General features: G+C 39.8%; 1 pseudogene; it reads right to left on the bottom strand.

The window, feature by feature from the left end:
* Positions 1-9107: 9107 nt before the first annotated feature.
* Positions 9108-10713, bottom strand: LOC148010758 (reticuline oxidase-like; annotated as a pseudogene).
* Between the last annotated feature and the right edge of the window lie 10819 nt (positions 10714-21532).

Below are 21532 nucleotides of genomic sequence, written 5' to 3'. Positions count from 1 at the left end.
CTCATATTCAGTCCGAATACCCAACAAATCAGTTTCCTCTTCAAATTGCAGCAATGCACTAGTGGTATCACCAAGAAACTGACACTTCCTTTTAATTATGTCAATGATCTCATCACGAAATTCTTGCTTGGCAATGCCAAGCACCTCTCCCAAGGTAAATTCCACCCGACTATTTAAGATCCGTTCTTCAAGAACCTTCTTAAGATCTGTAGTTGTCTCAATGTTAGATTGTAACTTATATCTTGGCTACTTGCCCTTATTTTTGCCCTCTTGTTTGTTATCCTGTTTTTACTCATGACTGACCTCTTCCATAACATGCTCGGGAGGTGGTTGATTTGCAGCTTTAGGTTGATCCACACTTCTTCTTGTCATTCTTTTAGATGTCCCTGCAATATCTTCATCTCTTTTTCATTTTTCTTCCACAAGTACATCTGTGTTTTGTACCTTTTCTAAATATGACACTGAATATGCATCTATCGGTGATTCCCAACCAGTTATGCCACAAATGTCTTGCCCTGCATGAGACATTTCACTATCAGTAACCTTTCTCTTTTCAGCTGCATGTAAAGCATATGTCCATATTTCAGCCTTTGAACCGACCATCATTTGGCCATGCATTCTATCCAACTGTAGACCAAAAGTAGAAGCATATACCACCGCATAAGCATTTCAGATAGCCAAGTCTTCCAACAACTTTTGCATACCTCCCTTTCCAAAATTCAAAGCAAGGGGCAATCCCGTTTCTTGTGCATGGATCTTGCTATCTTTCCAAAAGATAAGCTATCGTGCCAAGGCCTCCTGATGGGCAACACAATCCTTTCTCTCCTGCTGCAAACTGTCACACCACATACATCTTTTTCCAGGCTTAGGGGCTGCTGCCCGTCCCCTTTCCTCTTATCCTTTTTTGTCCAATTTTGCAACCTTCAATTGAAGATCCCACATGCCTTTGACCAATTCATCTAAGACATCTTTCCTAACAGAGGGAACAATAGCAGGTACGACCATAGAGTTAGCCACAGAAGTAGGTAGCTTACTGGATACATCAACTATCTTACCCGTAACAGTGGGCAAGCTAGAGACATGCAATCTTTCTCTTCTTCTATGCTTCTTCACAAGTGCAGTAATAGCTTCCTTGACATGTCCCACTCTGTTTTCAAACCTGTCTCTACAGTCTGATCCTCCAACAAATCATCAAGCTTCTCTTGAAGCTCAGGATCAATTGCCTGTAGAAACAATTCAATTTTTTGACTTGCAAGAGCTTGTTATTCTACAAGATCCAACTACTCAAATCGACTTTCAAATTCTCTTAACAATTCCATAGCCACAAGACCCTTATTGGGTTGTAAAACCCACTCTTGAAAAGTCTTGCGCATAATCAAACTGGTGTCCTCAATGTAAAATTATTTCCTGAGTGTCTTCTTGAAGGCTAACCAGTCCACATCCTACAAGTATAATTCAGTAATCCGTGCTTTCAGTTCATGAACAGTAACACGTGCAAAATATCAGCTCCATGCAGATTGAGCCATCCCAAAGAATTCCATCTTCTGAGCATAGGTATGTACATATGCAGATACATTCCTGCCATTGAATAACTTCACCTCACGCTCCACTGCTTACAAAGCATTCATCACAACACTTTCTGTTTGAGCTAAGGCTTATGTCACCTATTGTTGTTGTTGTACCTGCATAAGCATATTCATATTTTGCACCAACTGTGCAAAACATCACTAGAGAATGTATTTGAAGATTCTCCCATCTTGTCTTTCCTTCTTCTGATGACCTTTCACATCGGGTTCACCAATGTCGGATGGGTTTTTATTGAAAGGTCGAATCCACCGAGGATTAAAAGTAGAAGGAAGTAGAGATAGGAGATGGAAGAGAAAATAGAGAATACCCAAGTGGTAAACACTACAAAGACAAATCACAATGAATTGAATCAATATGTATTGAAAGAACTTGGAATCTTCGCACTACTCAGAAGCAATCTCTAGGCATTAGATCTCCTAGAGTTTCTTTGTAGAACAAAACGTGCATAAAAATTAAAGCTCCTTCTCTACTGCTCAGAACCCAAATCTGATGGCTTCGTTGGCTCCGAAAAGGGGGTAAAACACTAGGACACCTAGTCACGGATCTCCCAGATCACTCCTTCTTCTTCTTTCAATTCAAACTGCAGTTTTCAGCTTGTTTACAGCGATTGCGACGCACGCGATTTCATCAATCTGTCCCTCTTGTGAAAATCCCCTAATTGGCTGAAAAAGCAACTAGCTTTTTGCATGCCATCCTAATCTAGAAGCTTTTTTCTAACTTTTTCGGATTTTTACAATAAACAATATCTAAAATTCACTAAAATTATCCAAAAATCTAGTATTTTTGGGTAATCCATGCAACTCACTCTGGTACTAATGGCTCAGATCACATTGACTCTCTAGATCAATAAAGAAGTCAGATAATGATGCATTCCATACTTTTTCACACTGTGTCCTCATAGCATCACGACAACGTACCTGGGCCACATGCATGTCCAGAAGTAGGCATTGTAAAAGAAGAGCATGAAGCAACTTAAAATATATTTCAATGTATAGTTTTCTATCATGTACATAGTCAAATCTCTAAGGGTTAAGGTATCTACCATGATGGTCTAATGGTTTGGGGGTAAAGGTGCACGTGTAAAGATAAAAAGGAACAGTAAAGGTGAAGGCACTCCATTGGATTAACACTAACATTGGGAGACAAAAGCTAGAGAAGTGACTGGGATGTGCACAAATACTTATCTATATGCCTTTAGATGCTCTTATTGTTGTTTTAGGTTAAGGCTATGGGGCTTAAAGTTTGAGTTGATATAACATTTTTGCTATGATAGATCTATATTAGAATTGATAAAATCCTAGACGTGTTTGAAAAACATAAACTCAATATGAATAGCAAATTGTTTCTTCATAGCTTGACCATAAACTAAGCATAATCTAGCTAATAAGATAACATGTTTCACTGAAAAAATTTAACTCTACTTTCTAAAGAAATTTTGTATCTGTAAACAGACATGAGATAAAATTCCTAGAGTACCCTAGATATCACAAGAAATGAATATGTAGATGATCATGTGATTGTGCGTTTTTAAATTAAATGAATTGGCTTCATAGAATCAAATGAACGAGCTATGAAATATTATCCATTTAAGGGGCATAGTGAATAGTCATGTAAGACTATGAAATAGATGCATTAACTTAAGATCTACATTACACACACACACACACAGAATGGAAGCCCTACATCTACTACATCCGATGTGTAAGGAGATGAATAAAACATAACCCTTTTCTATTCAATTTGTAAATGACCCCTTTATATTACACCCTTCTATATGTTAAAAATGTATAAAAACTGTATTTTAAAAATACCTTATTTTGAACCCACGTGATGCATGCACATACTCATGAGTAACTTACCCAAGGTGGCAAGATAAATGTGCCATAACCAATAGTGGACTATGTGGTGTAGTTAAGCTATAGAATTACTAGTATGTTCTCCATCTCAATCACCTAGAAAGCCAATGACTAAAGTAGTGCCACAACACTAAGGCATATATACTAGGTAGGTTGTAATGTGAAACTCGACATCTCAACAGGCATGCCTAATTCATGATAAGTGCCTCTTCCTCTAGTTGAATAACCCCCTCTTCCACGAGCATTTGAGGCACCTCTATTTGCTTGAGGCTGCCTATTTTGCCATCCAGTAGCTTGTTGTCCATGGGCTGCATATGCATTTCCAACACCTCTTCCTCTAAAATTTGATCTTCCTCTTTCACCTCTACCCCTTTGATTGGAGTAGCAGAGTATCTTGGTTGAGAGCTTAATCCTTAGAGATATTTCTATATTTGGGTGCCTTTACATTCATGTACACATTTATACATGATTGTTTGGCCAATTTTGGAATTCCATGAACTTTAATCAACATCTATTAATAAAGAAATTTAGTTCCAACTCAAATTTTAATCACCTAATTCTTAACCTGAAATATTAAACAAAATGCAACATTTCTTAATTAATTGATGTTCCTTAAAATTATGATTTGCAAATACAATTTAGTGCAAGATATAGAATTCCCTTTAGTAATTAGCACACAATCAAATCCAAATAAAATTTGGCTATATATTTAATAGAAAACTAAGCATTGAAATAGGTTTTAGGTTATTTCATGCTCTTCTTTTACAATACATGCTGCATGTGACACACATAGGCATAAAAAGGACCCATAATCATGGTTACACAGGGGCATGCATTCATATCTCCACACACTTTGGGCACACACACAACCACATCCACATGTGCACACGTGATATCATAGTATACACATCCCAAATACACAATCATGTCACACGAAAGCATGGCCACTTTATTTGTGTGAGCAATGGCTTCACTTTGCTCACAAACGTGAAGCGAGATAGGCATAATGTTGCGAGCTTGCAAAGTGTGCAACTCCGAGTTACCCAGCTATCCCAAAATATAACTTCATAAGATTTGCAAAACGCAACCTTTATTTTCTTAGTTTGGTAAAAGGCTCCGCAGCAGCGTTAGCAGGATGAGAACGATAGAAACAAACGTCCTTGGAGGGTTTTCAGATATGTTTTTGTTTCTTTTAAAGAAGAAAAAGAAAAAGCCGCCCTTGAAGGTACTTAGATACCCCTGAAGGAACTTGCGACAAGGCCAAAATGTAAAACCTTTAAATATGTTTGCACGACATTCTCGAGGAGACCGGACCATTTCGTCGTCTTGCGGTAAAGGGCCGGCTGAAAGGTCATATAATATCTAGACAGAAGATGGGCAGAACGATCATCAGCCAGGCAGCTACTACAAGTCGAGTCAAGTACATCTGAGAGCCTCTGATCATTAGACAGAGAAGATAGGCAAAACGATCATCAGCTAGCTATATTTAGCTGGGCTGGTAGAAGTGGAGTTATTTAGATCTGAGATCCTTGCGAAGAGTCTACGGTATTTCGATAGAAGATCATGAGTCGCATCAGCAGCCAGCTGCTAGTCGTGATGACGGTGCTGTATTTCGTGCAGGCGAAGCCTTTCTGGTGCGGCGCCGCGAGCTCCACGTTAGCCCTGCTTCTCCGACGTGGCCTCGTCGAGCATCATGATGCGGCCATTATGGATGTGATAGGAGAAACCGATATTATGCAAGGTACCCATGATAATGCTAATGTTAAAGTTGTTGGGCGTGCAGGAATTGACAGACTAATTGAGGAGGAGGGGGAGGATGAGCAGGATCATGGGTGCTCCAGCGACGACGACTGCGGTGGCGATTCGGGCTGCTGTCCCCCCAGCGGCCCGAATAACTTCCGCTGGTGCTCCATCGCCTGCGCCGCTGATAACTAGCTAGCTTATCATCGGCTGCGATGATACCCAGATCGCTTTGGCACGGTCAATATCGCGTGCTGTACTACCGCATAGAACTCACTTATAGTTGATTGAGCTCAAGTATTTATATGACCTATTGGTGGAACTTCTCAATAATACACCACACATCATCCCATTCCCATGCCGCTTGTCGATCGTCCCATTGTACCTCTTCTGGATCTCAGTACAATTATCATGTAGCCCTCGCTTAATTGGTAACTTTATTGAATTATAGGTGCCATTATTGAGCTAGTATGGCCGTTGGGAGCTTGTGATTATGCCATTTCATTTGACGTTATGCGTTGGTTTTGTTCTAATTGTAAATCCACCCGGTCCCTGACTGTGACTGGGTACTGGTTTCCTCGTTCTAATTTCGCCCTGGCTATTTATCGCTACCGTCATCCTAATTCTGGCCCGACTATTTCATTCGGTATGGAGCATAGAATACTAATTTTTTGAGTTTAAAAGGTAAAAGGAAGCCGGCCTTGACTTGGGCGTCGGGACTCGAGGCAAGGCCAAGACGCGAACCTTTAAATATTCTTGAATTACCTACACATTTATGAGCTTGTCAATAGGACCATTCATTGTGTTGCTGGGAAAGAACCGGGCGGGAGGTTATGTATCGGGAAGACGACCAGATATCCTAGTTGGGTCGACTCCAAAGTTTGGAACGATTAAATTTCAATATCTATTCTATATATTATAACTTTGGCTTTGGGATTTGAAAGCAATGAGAAGGGCCTTGAGCCAGAGTTTAGAACAATTAAATTTCAATATCTATTCTATATGTTATTTAAACCTTTGGCTTTGGGATTTGAAAGCAATGAGAACTTCGAATAAAGCCAGATTTCATGTTTCATTGATCTTGAGCCAAGCATTGTTAGGTGTTGGGACAAAGCATGAATGACGAATCCAAAAAGATCAAGACCTTATGAAAGCGCTTGTGTAGCTTTAATGCATACTAAACGATTCACATGTGCCTGGTGACATACCTGGTTTCCCTCGATGTCTTGCGATGCATGTGATACAGAATTGCCCTCCTATTTTTCTGGAAAACAGAGACCGTGCCTTCATTATGCCGAAACTAATAGTGAAGTGTCGTATAGCCTCTTTATAAGTAGAATTTGAATACTATTCTTTATGTGTATATGTTGGCGTCGCTTCTACACGATCTTATGCGATAGAATTCGTGTAAGCTCAGGTATAACCGTATAGATTTCTCCATCCTATGCATCTTGCTACTATATTATTTTAGCTATAGGTTCGGAGAGCCCCGAACCTCCAGAGGGCTTCCCGAACCTACCCCCTTTTCCAAACCTCCCTTTTTCAATCAAAACCCCCTCCCCTCCTCTCTTTCTCACGTGCAATATCTCATTTTCTCTTCCCCTTCCCTTTTTTCATTAAAGCCTTCCCCTCCTCACCTCCATTTTTTAAATTAAAAACCCTTTCCTTCTCTCTCACTTATAATCTCTCTCTTTCTTTTCCCCATTCCCTTTTTAATTAAATTCTTTCCCTCTCCCCCCTCTCTCTCATGTGTAGGGCCTAGGTTCTCTCTCTCTCTCTCTCTCTCTCTCAATTAAGTCAAACTTCTTTTTAAATCCAAAGTCTCTCTCTCTCTCTTTCTCTCTCTCTCTCTTAAATTAAATTTTTTAATTAGATATTTTTATTTTTTTAATTTAAAGTTTTTCGAACATAGTTTTTTACACATTTCGAGAAGGAGATAGAATAAAAGAGACAGAGACAGTTCTTCACACATTTCGAGAAGGAGATAGAATAAAATAGAGAGAGAGAGAGAGAAAGAGAGAGAGAGAGAGAGAGAGAGAGAGAGAAAGAGAGGGAGAAGAAAAAGAATAATAATAAGAAAAAGAAGAAAATGAAGAGAGAAAGGAGAGAAAGAGAAAATAGAATAGTTTTTTTAATTAAACATTTTTCTTCTCCCCCTCTCCCTCTCTCTCATGCGTAGGGTCTAGGTTCTCTCTCTCTCTCTCTCTCTCTCTGTTAGATTAAACTTTTTAATGTAAACATTTTGTTTAATTAAAATAAGGAGAGAGAGAGAGAGAGAGAGAGAGAGAGCAAAAAAAAAGAGGAAAGGGAGGGAGGGAGAGAGAGGGGGAACAGAGAGAAAGAGAATTATAGAGAGAGGAAATGTAAAATTTGAGAGAGAGAGAGAGAGAGAGAGAGAGAGAGAGAGGAAAAGAGAAGAGATGGGGAGAGAGACAGAGAGAAGAAAATGGGAGAGAGAAAATAAGTAGAAGAGAAAGAATTTGAACACAATGAGAACTATAGAGAGATGAAAGAAAAAATTTAAAAGAAAGAAATAGAATCATAGAGAGAGAAAATATAAAATTTAATAGAGAGACAGTGTGTGAAAGAAAAAGAAAAAGAGAGGAGAGAGGGGGGAGATAGATAGAGAGAGAAAATAAGAAGAAGAATTATAGAGAAATAATTTAAACATAGAAAGAGAATTATAGAGAAAGGAAAGATAAAATTTAAAAGAAAGAGAAAAGAAAAAAAGAGAAACTTTCCTTTTAATTAAAATAAGGAGAGAGAGAGAGAGAGAGAAATATACAAAGAACAAAAAAGAAAGAAGATGAGAGGGAGGGAGAGAGAAAGGGAACATAGAGAGAGAGAATTATGGAGAAAGGAAATATAAAATTTAAGTGAGAGAGAGAGAGAGAGAAAAGGAAAAGAGAGGAGAGAGGGGGGACAAAGACAAAGAGAAGAAAATGAGAGAGAGAAAATAAGAAGAAGAAGATAGAGAATTTGAACACATAGAGAATTATAGAGAGAGGAAAGATAAAATTTAAAAGAAAGAGAAAAAAAATTTAAAGAGAAGAAAAAAGAAGAAAAAAGAGGAGAGGGAAGGAAAGGAGAGAGAGAGAGAAGAAGAAGAATAAGAAGAAAAAAGAGAAAAAGAGGAAGAGAGATGGGAAAAAAGAGAGAAGAGAAAATTCTTTTTAAAATTTAAATATTTTTTGTGAGAGAGAGAGAGAGAGAGAGAAGATAAAATTTAAAAAAGAGAGAAGGAGAGAAGAAAAAGATAAAATTTAAAAGGGAGAGAATAAAAAATGAAAATTAAGAGAAAGGAGAGAAGAAGAAAAGGGGGCGGAGAGAGAGAGAGAGAGGAGAAGAGAGAGAATATAAACATAAAGAGAGAATTATATATAGGGAAAATATAAAATTTACATACTTTAAGACAGACTTGGGGGGGAAAGAAAGTGAAAGAAGAAGAAGAGAGAGAGAATATGTAGAGAGAATTATAGAGAGAGAAAAGATAAAATTTAAAAAGAGAGAATTAAAAATAGAGGAGAAAGAGAGAAGGAAAAGAGAGGAGAGAGAGAGAGAAGAAAAGCGCAAAGAGAAGAAAATGAGAGAGAGAGAGAGAGAGAGAGAGAAAAGAAAAAATTTAAAAAGAGAATGAAGAGAGAGAGAAGAAGAAGAAGAAGAAAAATGAAAAAAGAGGAGGGAGAGAGAAGGAAAAGAAAGGAGAGAGGGGGGAGAAAAAAAGGAGAGAGAGAGAAGAAATCGGGGAGAGAAAAGAGAGAGAGATATATATATATTATAATGCATACAATGAAGACTAGAGCCATGAGAGATATACGATGAAACAGAAATATTATTATCAGTAAGAAGCGGCCAGACCAGTAGACTCTTTTGCTACACACCGTTGCCGCGAAGCGGCTTAGCATTTTGCGCGCACAAAGAATGCTAGTATATATTATAATCTATACAATGAAGACTAGAGCCATGAGAGATATACGATAAAACAAAATTATTATTATCAGTAGGAAGCGGCCAGACCAATAGACTCTTTGCTCCTGGTATGTAGGAGGGGATGCTTTGAGGGTGGTGAAAGACGTTATCTGGGTCCACTTGCGCCTTGATCTGTGCCAGCCTTTTGAAGTTATCATTGAAGTAGTAGGGGCCCCATGTGGCGGCGGCATTTGGATACGTGGCGTCCTCTCCGATGTCAAGGTCCAAGTACCAATGTAAGCCTGCCTGGGGTTTTGCGATACGAAGGGCTCCATGTAGGCGTGGAGCATGCGGGACCACCAGAGCATCGTAGGCTCGGACAAGGACACGTTGGTCCAGTTGGCGTGGTACTACAGGACGAAGAGGTTGCCACGTCGGTGTGGAAAGGGCGTGTGGTTGGACGGGATGGCGGCCATGGCCCCGCCGTATGGCTTGAACAGGATGCTGCCGACCGCCGGGTTGGCCTCTATGAGATGGAAGGCCCCGTCCCACACGGACCTCCACAGGGGCATCTAAACATAGTCAGACTTGGCCTTGAAGTAGTTCTTGTCCAGGAGCTGGATCGAGGCACGGCCCACGTTCGCCACCGCCTTGATCCAGCTGCCCTTGCTGCACTCCCCTTCCGTTAGCCCCAGCTCTGGGAAAATGTCCGTCACCAGCTCTAGTACCTCCTGCAGCTCCCCCATGTAGTAACCGTAGACCAGCGCCACCAGCTTCTCCGACACCGTCTGCCCACCGTAGAGATAAATCACAATCTGCAGCTCCGGCGGAGTGACACTCGGGGCCACCGTCTGCCACGTATGGACAATCTCAGCTATGTTGGTGCGGTTGGCGCGCACGGCATTGAAAGCTGTCACTCGCGGCATGCCAGCTGCAGCTTCACAATGCCGAAGCTGCCGCCGCCATTGCCGCGGATGGCGTAGAACAGGTCCTCCCCCATGGCCGGCCTGTTCAGTAGCGCGCCGGTCGAATTCACCAGCAGGGCGTCTAGGATGTTATCGGGGGCCAGGCCGTGCATGCACGACATGAAGCTGTAGCCACCGCCACTGATGTGGGCACCAGCGCACACCGTCGGGCAGACGCCAGCGGGGAAGCCAAGCTCCAAGCTGGCCTACAAGATGGCATAGTAGAGCTGGTCGAGGGTGGCGTCGGCCTGGACCCAGGCGGTGCGGGAGTCCATGTCGACGTCAATGCGGTCGAGGTTCATGAGGTCGAGGAGAAAGAAAGGGGAATCAGCGGTGAAGGAGAGGCCCTCGTAGTCGTGGCCGCCACTGCGGATGAGGACGGTCAGGCCACTGCCCAACGCGCACAGGAATGCGGCCCGGAGCTCGGCGGCAGACTCCGGCAGCACCAGCAGCAACGACGGCGGGGCCCCGGCGAACCGCAGGTTCTGCGTCGAGAATTCCAGAAGGTGGTAGAATGTGGCGTCCCCGGGCAGCGTGTAGTTGCGCACCCCGGCACTCTGCAGGCACTCCTTGGCCACGCTCGCCAGCCCCGTGCGTGACATCGCTCCAACCGCCATGAGCAGCAGCAGCGTCATCGCCATCACCACCACCTCCATATCCGCCTTGATAGCTATCGGATTGTTGGGGTGTCTAGAAGCTAGTTAGCCTCAGCTGGTGTCTCATCACAGCACTTACTCACGTTGCAGCTGTGAGCAGTGAGCTTAGAGCTAGTACGAATCAGTCGTCTTTCTTCATTGAAGCTTGTGACAGCGTGCTGATAGTTATACGTATGAAGAAAGCGCGTGACAGCCAGCTTGATTGGGACTACCAATCAGTCGTCTAGTAATAGCGTGTCTGCAGGCTTTAAATTTGATGCCCAAGATTGGGCTTCAAGACAAAATCAATGACACATTTATCCTTTGTCACGCACTTCACGCACCCGGTGCATCGATGCCAATACAATTACGGGCTTTAAATTTGATGTCCAAGTTTGGGCTTCAAGACAAAATCAATGACACCTTCATCATTTATCACGAGGTAGTCTTAGGCTTTAAATTTGATGCCCAAGGTTGGGCTTCAAGTCAAAATCAATAACACCTTTATCCTTTGTCACGCACTTCATGATCTTTATTTTTGCAAGTGAGGACCCTATTATCACAAGAAGGGCATTCTTCAATGTTACCTTTCTTTAGGTAAGGTAAATTTTTTCTAGTGCCTTTCGAGAGCATAGCCATGAAAAAAATGTATTTCTTGAAATATTTTTTTAAATATATAATTTTAAAAAATCTATTATGTAAACTTAAAAGTTACAAGTCTCCATTAAACTAAAAGCACAATCCACATTGTAAGGCTTAAAAAATTATCATAAATACAAGCTTAGACATTCTTTATTATATTGAGAAAAAAATCTCAATGGATCAACACATGTCGTCAAAAGCAACAAGAAGAAAACCACTTTCTTACGTTGTCATCACATTGGGATTTCGATGCTCTTTCAACAATCCCAAGCAATGTACATGGCATCCCAATCCACAGCACGAGGATTTTTCTCACCATGATAGGATAACAACATCAACATATTTAATGTCTCCAAAGTTAAGCAGTTTCTCTCAAGAGACTTAATTCTATTCATTTGAGAAAACCCTCTCTCACAATCCATTGTACTTGCAACAATCACTAAAAAAGCTTACCAAAGTTTCTTCATTTCTCCATACAATTGCTCCCAATGCTCATCAACTCCACATATTGCCCATGCCTCATGCATACTCATGCTTGGAAATCCTTTTCAATCGGATCATGAGATCCTCATATCGCAAGTTGCATGCATTCACATCGACTAAGTCCCTGAAACTTTCTAACAAAATAGGCATCCAAATCCTTCCCATTGCAAACATTGTCTTGTGCTCAATCGGATAGTCTTTTGGACTAAATACTTTTGTTGCTTCAAAGAGTTTTATGTCTTTGAATCATAGACACAAGGATGATATAATTTTTCCAACAAATTGTCTACCCATAGATATGCAACTCTTCCAAGAGTTTAGATTGCCACTTGCATCCTTATCTCCCAATGAACGAGTGTGAAGAGCATGCACTTCTTGTCCATATGCATCACATGTATAGTGGAGATATCCATCATTGGCTTATTCAACAAAGGATGTGAATTGTTGTGCTCCAATGCCAAATACATCTCCAAGAAACCTTGTCTCCATTGTCACTACAAGCTAAGTGCAAATGGAAGTCACATCAACATTCTTGCTTTGGAATTGTAGATTAAGTACGTTTAAGTAATGAAATACATTTGCAGCAATGTGTAGAAAGAATTGTATCTTGAAAGGTGTAACAAATTCATACAACTCGTGACTTTATAACTTCAAAAGATGCAATAAGGCAGGCATAAGTTTTAAACCTTAGTGCAACATCACCTCATGAAAGTCAACGAATATCATGCATTCTCAAGACCTCTTGCACAGGCAACTCAAAGGCATTGGCAAGCTCTTTCATCTCCTTATTGTGTTTATAAGAGCTTCTAACCCACTTGTATTCTTTTTTAATAATCTATTTCAAAAGTGTAAAAAGAGGAAATGGCTCCAATTCATCCTTGGCAACTAGTGTCTCTCTATGTGCAATGCAATGCACACCCACCAAATGGGGGACTTCCCTTGCAAACTGAGTCACAATGCCATTTTGAGAACCAATCATTACAGTACATCCATCACTTGCAAATCCAACCAATTTCACCTTTGGCAACTCAAGCTCCATGAGATATATTGTAAAAACTTGCATACAATGCATTTGCAGAACCATCTAGTATGTCTAGTAGTCTCATAATTCGACTCCAAATGGGCCCAATTCCCTTTTTTATGAGATATGTAATGCATACAATCATCCTATGATCACATGATATATATATGCTTTCATCAACCATTATTGAAAAGTATGGACTTTCCTTTATTTCCACACTGATCTTATTGTAATACACATTATGACAAGCTGTGAGAAAAAGCCTTGTAGCATATGAAGCTGTGTATGCACCATAATAATTCACTGTAGGTGCATTTGGAACATTATAAAAAACCAATTCCTCAATGTCTGCCTCAAAGTCACAAATAGTCTTTTCTCTTAATGCAATCGCATGCATATTTTGAAGAAGTAATTTGATACGACCCATTCTTTTTTTCTTCTTCGTTATCATGCCAAACTTGCACATGCTTTTCAAGGGGCAATGTGGTCCTTTTTGGCTTTTCAAAACACATTTGCTTTGCCTTTTTCACTATCATACGATGAATAACTCCATTCATAGTAGACCTTCCAATGCTCCTTATATGTCTGAATACCCTTTGAATTTTTGGGGGGTTTCTCATTAGTTCTTTGCCCATGGGTAGCATATTGGGCTTGGATCTCATGAAAATTTTTCAATGCATCCTCAAGAGGGGGAGAAGCTAGTGTATCATGACTTAGAGGCAATCCATTACCTCTATCATCAGTCACACTTTGCAATGGCATATTTAGATCTAGGCTTTCTAACATATTAGCATTAGATGCATCAGTGCATATCATGTCATCATTGCAAGTATTTTGTAAAGAGGCTTCATTCCATACATCACTAGTTCATGTAGCATTTAGAATAACCTCACACATAGCATTGTGCGACATTTCCAGGTGCACATCTGCATCTATAGTGTAGTACCATTCACCATACATAGCATCCATTGAACTATTGGCATTTGTATTGTATATTTCAGTATGCATTACCGCTACTGAAGTATATGCATCAATGTTCCAAGCTTCACCATATATACCTAAAGAATGAGAAGCATGACAAACCATACGACTTGATGATTATTCTATCACATCATTTTGACTAGCATGAGAAGTAATTGTTGTTGATGATCCCACCATGTCCCTTTATGCATTTCTCTTTTGAGAGAATGCACTAGAAATACTCAATTGCAAAGTATCTCTTTTTGGGCAACCGAGACCCATGATCTATAGAAAGACATACAACTTGTATACTATTGTTAATCAATATATAAAAATACATAATGGTATAAGGCTTAGAAAACACACACACACTCTCTATCTCTCTCTCTTTCTCTCACAAAATATTAAAAAAATTTAATGCATAAACATAGAAAAATAGCTCAAAGAGAGATGCCGTATATGTACCTACCTCAATCAATGGAGTTGCAACTTGAAGTGTGGTTGCTAAAGCTTGAAAAAGATGTTTGACACTTAGCAAGTTTGTAGAGCTTCTTCTTCAATCTTGACTCTTAAATATTTTCCTTTCTTGAGCTTAAGAGATCTATGCATACAAAGAAAAATCCTTCTAATGGTAATCAAGTTTCCTCTCAATGTTTAATTGAGAATGCATATTGTAGCATTATGAATTTAATAATCATAAACCCGCTTGACTTTAGAGTCTTATTGCATTAAAAAATAGAATAAGGCATACCAAATGAGAGTGCCCCAATCAATCTAAAACTCGAAGCTTGATATGGCAATCTCATGTTGTGTGCAATTATTGCTCAACTACAATTCAAAAACACATTATCAACCATTGCAAAGATATCATTGATGATTACAACATCAAAAGTAATACTTTTGATGGCTATAACTTATTAAATAAAAACTTTAAACAATCAATAGAGCTAAGAGATGATCAAGCACTTTGTAAATTCATGTACGATGAACTCAGAACATGGCATGGATATAGCTATTGTGCATTATCATTGGCTCAATGCTCGTTGTCCGTATGCAGCTTACTAGCAGCTGACTTGCTGAGTCGCTGACTCTGCTGATGTGGCATCATGGTGATGCCAATATTCGATACATATCTAGTGCACAAGTAGCTCTTGACTCACCCATGCTCGCCAAGCTAGATTGCACCTCAAGGCTCACACGTGGCGCTGCTGCTGCAATGCTGCATTGGCTAAGCCACCAATGGCCATTGTCACGTCTTGGAACTTGCAGGAGGCTACGCAGTGTGAAGTTGCAAACTTATCGCAGAACGCAGTGCACACTGTGATCTTTGGGCCTCCAACTACTCTCATGAGTTATCAATGCCCAAGGTTGGGCTTCAAGAAAAAATCAATGACACATTTATCCTTTGTCACGCACTTCACGCACCCAGTGCGTCGATGCCAATACAATTACGGGCTTTAAATTTGATGCCAAGTTTGGGCTTCAAGACCAAATCAATGACACCTTTATCATTTATCACGAGGTAGTCTTAGGCTTTAAATTTGATGCCCAAGGTTGGGCTTTAAGACAAAATCAATGACACCTTTATCCTTTGTCACGCACTTCAGTGGGGGGATCTTTATTTTTGGAAGTGAGGACCCTATTATCACAAGAAGGGCATTCTTCAAGGTTACCTTTCTTTAGGAAAGGTAAACTTTTTCTAGTGCCTTTCGAGAGCATAGCCATGAAAAAAATGTATTTCTTGAAAGATGTTTTTAAATATATATATTTAAAAAATCTATTATGTAAACTTAAAAGTTACAAGTCTCCATTAAACTAAAAGCACAATCCACATTGTAAGGCTTAAAAAATTATCATAAATGCAAGCTTAGACATTCTTTATTATATTGAGAAAAAAATCTCAATGGATCAACACATGTCGTCAAAAGCAACAAGAAGAAAACCACTTTCTTACGTTGTCATCACATTGGGATTTCGATGCTCTTTCAACAATCCCAAGCAATGTACATGGCATCCCAATCCACAGCACGAGGATTTTTCTCACCATGATAGGATAACAACATCAACATATTTAATGTCTCCAAAGTTAAGCGGTTTCTCTCAAGAGACTTAATTCTATTCATTTGAGAAAACCCTCTCTCACAATCCATTGTACTTGTAACAATCACTAAAAAATCTTACCAAAGTTTCTTCATTTCTCCATATAATTGCTCCCAATGCTCATCAACTCCACATATTGCCCATGCCTCATGCATATTCATGCCTGGAAATCCTTTTCAATCGGATCATGAGATCCTCATATTGCAAGTTGCATGCATTCACATCGACTAAGTCCCTGAAACTTTCTAACAAATAGGCATCCAAATCCTTCCCATTGCAAACATTGCCTTGTGCTCAATCAGATAGTCTTTTGGACTAAATACTTTTGTTGCTTCAAAGAGTTTTATGTCTTTGAATCATAGACACAAGGATGATATAATTTTTCCAACAAATTGTCTACCCATAGATATGCAACTCTTCCAAGAGTTTAGATTGCCACTTGCATCCTTATCTCCCAATGAACGAGTGTGAAGAGCATGCACTTCTTGTCCATATGCATCACATGTATAGCGGAGATATCCATCATTGGCTTATTCAACAAAGGATGTGAATTGTTGTGCTCCAATGCCAAACATATCTCCAAGAAACCTTGTCTCCATTGTCACTACAAGCTAAGTGCAAATGGAAGTCACATCAACATTCTTGCTTTGGAATTGTAGATTAAGCACGTTTAAATAATGAAATACATTTGCAGCAATGTGTAGAAAGAATTGTATCTTGAAAGGTGTAACAAATTCATACAACTCGTGACTTTATAACTTCAAAAGATGCAATAAGGCAAGCATAAGTTTTATAAACCTTAGTGCAACATCACCTCATGAAAGTCAATGAATATCATGCATTCTCAAGTCCTCTTGCACAGGCAACTCAAAGGCATTGGCAAGCTCTTTCAGCTCCTTGTGGTGTTTATTGTTAGATATGAATGCAAAGTTTGCCATACACATTGTTAGAGACGAATGCAAAGTCTATTGTTTCAAGGTTTATTATGTCTTTGTTTATCATGTCAATGAATGCAACGAATGCAACGAATGCAAAGTTTATTGTATCAAGATTTATATCATGTCTTTGTTTATTATGTCTAGTGTGCACTATCTCCCACGGGGTCTTTAAGACCTCGGGGAGTTGGGATCAACGGATGTTGTTGACCCCGAAAAAAGGCACGCATCCGAGCCGGTACTTTATGCAAAAGTAAACCCAACCAGATTTAAAAACCCAACCAGCAAAGACATAATAAACAAAGATATGATATAAACCTTGACACAATAAACTTTGCATTCGTTGCTTTCGTTGCATTCATTCTATTCATTGACATGATAAACAAAGACATAATAAACCTTGACACAATAAACTTTGCATTCGTCTCTAACAATGTGTATGGCAAACTTTGCATTCGTCTCTATCAATGTGTTCACACAAACTTTGATGGTAGAAAATTTGCATATGCTTGCATAATGTATGGCAAATGACAACAATTCATCATGGGCACATAGACGCATACAAGGAAACTTTACATATGCAAATGCCACTCTTGGTCCTCTTTTTTGGCTAAAAGTATACAACAATATTCAGCTCCAAGGATAGGTCATAATTTCAATATAAGCCTAGTACTTAGATAGGTCTAGAACTTTAAGACTTGTATGTAGCTTTCAAGTTCTCATTTGAGATTTAAGATTTCTTCTTAATCTTGAGTTTACTTTGAGTTTACTTTGAGTTAAACTTCCACACCTTATTTGTGTCCATGTCAACCAAACCTCCTTCTTTCTCATGCAACTCTTCGTTAAACCTTGGAGTCGCATCATCTTTCATTTTGCATTTGAGTATTTTGGTTCATAGCTCTTTTTAGTTTACTTTATTTCATGTTTCATGGTCGGATTCAACTCACTCAACTCTCTCAAAAGAGAGTTGAGTTCAAAAAGAGAGTTGAGTGAGTTGAGTTGAGTTGAGATAATGTCTCTTAATAGTCAATAAGTGTTGCATGAAAATAAAAGCATGTAGATGGAGGAGAATAGCTCCACGACATAATAAACCATGACGTAATAAACCCCAAAACATAGCATAAAAGCATTGCCTTGACATAAAAAAACTTGACATAAAAGAAACCTTTACATAAAAAAACTTAATAAATGAAACCTTGCATATGTATCATTACATAAGAGACCATAAGACCTTGACAAGTGAGTACATCTCTGCCGCAAACCAAGTACATGACCATAAGTGAGACCATAAGTCCATGAGTGCCACAAACCAAGTAAATGTCCATAACCATATAATCCACGCAAGATCACCTCTCCAACACTCCAAGTGCCCATTGGTAAAGGTCCTCCTTCAAAGTTGTAACATAGGTGGCATTGAACCATTTTCTTATTAACTGCAATACGATAAGTTGATTATGGATTGACGTATGCACACTAGACCATTCAAAGTCGCATAGCAAAAGCAATTATACCAGTATAGGCTTACCCAGTTTTTGGTTGGTTTCCCAACCATGCCACCCTCAATGAGTAGTCTTATGAAAGCCATCACATAGAATCCATAGTCTACTGCATTTGTTTGTTGAGGGGCCTGTGAAAAGAGATTCTAGTCATCTTTATGTGAACGACCCTATGTTACATTTCTAAGTGACAGCATTACTTTAACACTATTATACTGGCACATCTTAATGTGGATGAGCTTCATTTTATCCACGTCCGATAGAAACTTGGGGCACGCTGGGTCTGTACATAGCCTCGATAATGCAAACATGGCCTTGAAACACAGACACAAAAGCAATGAACATAATACATATGTGACACAACATATTACACTGGTGCATATAGATTGTTAAGATACCTATGTACATAGGGTAGACATGCCGTGAAATGAGTGCATTCCAACGAGTCAAGGCATAGGATGGCGCCCTAATCACCAGGTAAATTTTCAACCCTTTTTAGCATAGGGTTGAAGACCACAAAAAGGCACCAATGTGATCTGTACATCAAAGATTGCTATTAAAACTAGTGCATCAAAGGGCTGTGATTTGTCATTTCCATTAAGTATGCACGCTGGGTCTGTACATAGCCTCGATAATGCAAACATGGCCTTGAAACACAGACACAAAAGCAATGAACATAATACATATGTGACACAACATATTACACTGGTGCATATAGATTGTTAAGATACCTATGTACATAGGGTAGACATGCCGTGAAATGAGTGCATTCCAACGAGTCAAGGCATAGGATGGCGCCCTAATCACCAGGTAAATTTTCAACCCTTTTTAGCATAGGGTTGAAGACCACAAAAAGGCACCAATGTGATCTGTACATCAAAGATTGCTATTAAAACTAGTGCATCAAAGGGCTATGATTTGTCATTTCCATTAAGTATGCATAAAGGGACTACAAACCTCACAAGCACTGGAAGAAATATAAATGTGGCCCTCGTGGGATCGCAGCTATCAAAGTAATTTCTCAATGAAACACCATCGTCTTGTGGCTCAACCATATTGATGTATGGAAACCACAGACTATCCACAAAACATACATCATGCACGTGCTCTCTTGGAATCACATACTCCATCCAACTATGAATGAAAGCCAAAATTAGTTTAGTAAAATAACAAAACCCCTAGCCCTAATCATCAGGAAACCACCAAGAAAGCTATAACTAGTTTAGTAAACTTACATGGCGAACAAATTCATAGTACGGGTGGATGCCTCCTCTACGCACCGCAATGCATCCAACAAAGAATGGTCGACATACACACGGAGTTTTGAACATAGCGCCACGAACTCGATATGTATAGAACTCTCTAACCTATAATAATACCAGAAATCAACCACACACAATGCAACCAAGCACAAGTACAAGAAATGCAACACAATGAAAGCATTACAATTAATAAGAATGCACCTTGAGGTGTTACTTTTTTGCCCCTTCGTCTTGACAGGAGAGCCATTCTTAAAGATGTCAACCGAACTACATCCAATTGTGAATATGCAACGGGATGCATCGCTTGGATACTCAAGAGGGGAGGAGATGGTGATTGAGGTGGGTCGAGGTGATAGAAGGAGCGACGTGAAGCACTTACTCCCCTCGCCCTGCAATGCCATAACCATAAACATAACCATAACCATAATCCTAAAGCATTAACCTAACATGGCATAACATAACCATAACCATAACCTAACATAACCATACCACAACCATGACATAGCATAACCATAACCACAACTATAACCATAACCTAACATAACCATCGTAATCCTAGCATAAGCATAACATAATCCATAACCATAACCATAAGCCACAAACTTGCCCATAAACTAACCTGAAAATCCATAACATCCCCAGTGGATGGAGGACCAGTCCGCAACAAGCTATCCATCTCCATTTGAAAGTTTCGCTCCACTGTTTGCAACTCAGGATGGTGGTCTAGGACTTGACCCTCATAATCAATATGAGGCACATCCTCAGACTCTCGTGTGCGAGGTCGCTTCTAAGGAAGGCAACTTGTGAGTGAATATACATATATAAAAAATGATAAACTCAAGGCCAAGGTAATAAAATTGCATTCGCATATGACACTATAGAAGGAAAAACAATATCAGGTAAGATACTTACATATTTTTGGTAGCCATCCGCTATTCAACTCTGAGTTCTTCACACACGCTCATCTCCTTTGGAATCATATTTGCCCATCTGTCTACTCACAAATGCCTCCACATACTCCTGCCTCTCCATGGTACGCTCAGCATCTTCGAGTAAGTCCCATAATGAGCTCACTCTCATATACAGAGCCTTCTTGTACTTACTCCGGGCCAAACTCAACTTTCTTTCAAGGTTAGAGAACCGAGCCTCTGCCTGGCGGTGCCAAGCACCAACAGTATGGCGAGCATGCTGTGTGCCTATGGGACGGCCGGTCTTTCGACATGGAATATCAAAGTGGATACCATGCTCATCCTTCAAATGCTCTATCATCCTTTCCCATCTCTTTATGTTGACATGCCTCTTCGGACAAAGAATATCAACACGGCACTGACGGGCAAGAGACCCATCAGGCAGTGTGATCTCCATGTACGGTGTGTTTTCCTATGTAAAGTGACATTCTATTAAGTATCACATCTTAGGAGTATGCTTACTAACAAAATCGAGAGTAGGATAAACACTTACCTGAGTGTAGCTCGGCACATCTCTTTCGATGGACGTCTGAGATGCACCTGCCGCAAGAACCCCTCTACGAGTACGTCGAGGAGATGATGCAACCTAAAAAAAAGAAATGAAACTACACAATATGTGAGAAATCAATAATGAACGTCAAGAGAACCCTAAACTAATATTAAATAAGGCATCTTACTCTGGTATTTTTTCGTGAATGGACATCCGACGAAGGATGCTGCGAGTGCATGGAGCCATTTTCCGGATGTAAAAGCATGCGTACCTACTCATAACCATAACATAATCCATGTCACAAAACAACAAAAAGTGAGAAGTTTATAACTACTCATAACCAAGTACATGTCAACTAAGTGCAAAGGAAGTGAGTACTCCATGATATAATCCATGACACAGTATCGTACATAAATACTCATAATCCATTAAAAAATCCATGTCACATAATCCATGACAAGTACGTTACAACAAAAAGTGAGT

Source organism: Lygodium microphyllum, chromosome 29, assembly GCF_053477565.2.
Source record: "Lygodium microphyllum isolate KBCC chromosome 29, Lygodium_microphyllum_v1.1.10, whole genome shotgun sequence".
NCBI lineage: Eukaryota > Viridiplantae > Streptophyta > Polypodiopsida > Schizaeales > Lygodiaceae > Lygodium > Lygodium microphyllum.
The sequence above is the reverse complement of the archived record's forward strand: the minus strand, read 5'-3'. Positions and strand labels throughout refer to the sequence as shown.